The 2,182-nt window shown below is 61.0% G+C and overlaps 1 long non-coding RNA gene across 1 annotated transcript; it reads left to right on the top strand.

Annotated features, from left to right (window-relative positions):
* Positions 1–533: 533 nt before the first annotated feature.
* Positions 534–1,369, top strand: LOC306665934. The gene is made up of 2 exons (XR_013765149.1): positions 534–900; positions 933–1,369. It is a non-coding gene; the product is annotated as an uncharacterized lncRNA (long non-coding RNA).
* Positions 1,370–2,182: the final 813 nt, after the last annotated feature.

Below are 2,182 nucleotides of genomic sequence, written 5' to 3'. Positions count from 1 at the left end.
GGCTAAAACCTCCAGGTCTAAGTCAGCCAAGGTCAAGTCCCCAGTTTAGGTTTCACGGATAAATTACATCACATGGGAACAAACACCTCCCTCGTTCCCACGTGACAACCGCTCAGCATGAAGCTGAGGCTCCAGGTGTCCAGGTGTATCCTGGGGCACCCCATGGGGCACCACTGCAGACGGAGGCCTGTGCAGAGTCATGGGGCCACAGGCAGGGGGACGCCCAACAAGAAAAAGTTGGGATCCGGACACCACATCCACATGCTCAGGTTTGTCATGAAGCAGAGACGGCAGCTGCGCCAGGGCTCAGGGCAGGGGGCCTGTGTTCAGGGTGATGGGAATTTTCTTTCCTCCAAAAATGGCATCCGTTGTCCCATCGGGGGCTGTGAGGGAAAGGCAGGCGCTGCAGAGCCACGCCTGGGGCCACGCCTGGCCCAGATCCCCTCTGGACTGCGCAGACTGCGGAGGAACCAAGCAGGCTCTGCCTGCCTCCCTGGCCAGAGGCAGAGCAAGGGAGCCTGGAGAGCCCCACGGGACAGGCCTCGCCATCAGTGTCCACGGCTGGGGCCAGGACTGAGGGACGGCTGTGGAAAGTGACCACACCAATGTGTGCACGAGAAATCACACTTTATTTGTGCAGCAGAACCCACGGCAGCATTTTCACAAGCAGGAACCTGGGGGTGGGGTCGGCACACACACCGCTGCTCCGCGGAACATAAGCTGCCGCGCTCCAAACAACATTCTGCGACAGCGCCAGCGTCCTTGGGCTGCTTCAGAGCCAGGCCTAGCAAGGTCCCACTGTCCTACCTCCAGGAGGCCTGGGGGGGGGGGGCATGGGATGGCCCCACAACCCTCCCAGCCCCTGGGGCAGAGGCGGCTCTCGGTCTCGGGTGCGTTCAGGTTAGAACCAAGTTTGGCAAAAACAGCACGAGGGCCCAGTCCATGGTCACCAGAGAGGATGGTCACCTCTCCCCGTCACTTGCTCCAAGGCACAGCCAGAGTCACTTTCCTCTTGCTTTTCCAGGCACTGGGGGTGGGGTGTCAGGTACTGGAGGAGTCTGACGGGGAGATTTCTGGCTGTCTCCCAGGTGGGCAGATCCTCTCAGAAGCCACTTCGGAAAGGCTGCCCCGAGACCTGGAGCCACCTTGGGCAGTGGTCAGGCCCCAGGGCGCCCACTAGCTGCCCCAACCCCAAGCCCCCAAGACCTGACCAGTCCTAGCTCTGGAGCCGGGCCCTGTGCCCCTGCCGTCCTCGCCTGCAGCGCCTTGCCTCCGTGGACCTGGGGCAGCTGATTGAGGGGCCTGGGCAGACCTGTGACCTCAAGCTCTTGGAGAAAGCCACCCCTCCAAGGGGAAGCTGGGCCTGGGGCACTGCCCACGTCAGGCCTCTCGTGGAAAGGGGCTGGGAGCCAACCTGGGTGTGTGGGCCCAGGAGCAGTGCAGGGCAGCAGTCGAGCTGGTGCAGCTGGTCCGCAGGGTGCCCTTGAGGAGCAGGGCTGTGAACCTCTGAAGCTCACAGTGGGACGACGTCACCAGTGTCCAGGGCACAGACCCCACAGGAGGGCTGTGGGGGCCATCCTGCAGCTGGTGCGATTCTCTACTTCGGCACCTCTAGGGGGGACAGCAGCTGCCCGCTGGCTGGAAGCCTGCATCCCTCACCTGTCAGAGCCAGGCACGGCCCTCGGGAGGGAGGCTGAGGGACAGTAGCGGAAACAGGTGTTCAGCTCTCAGCGCCCCTTCCCTGCTCGGGGCTATAAATACGCACGCATGCAAATGCTAAGTGCCGAGACATTCATCATAAATTACGGGGGATGATTGTGAGTCTTTAGGACTCTGGGAGAATATTTTAGTTCTTTAAAAAAATAAAAAATAAAAAGGAAATGAACCAGATCTGGCAGAGGCCTGCTCCGCCTGGCTGTGGGCTGGCCTGAAAGTGACGGTGGACTGAGGCTGTGGGGCCTGGTAGCAGAGGAGCGAACGACAGCCGAAGGTGGCGGTGCCCTCACCCCTTCTACCAGGCCGAAACCTTGTTCCACAGACAAGTCTCCTCGTAACTTTTAAAACCCAAGTAATGAAAACAGGGAGAGAGCTCCTCCGGCTCCCTGTGCATTTGTCCCCAGCCCCTGCTGTGGCCTAGCAGAAAAAGCCCTGGCTAGGGAGACTCGGGCGGGCGTGGCTGGGC

This window comes from Sciurus vulgaris, assembly GCF_902686455.1.
Source record: "Sciurus vulgaris genome assembly, chromosome: 7".
NCBI classification, from domain to species: Eukaryota; Metazoa; Chordata; class Mammalia; order Rodentia; family Sciuridae; genus Sciurus; species Sciurus vulgaris.
The sequence above is the reverse complement of the archived record's forward strand: the minus strand, read 5'-3'. Positions and strand labels throughout refer to the sequence as shown.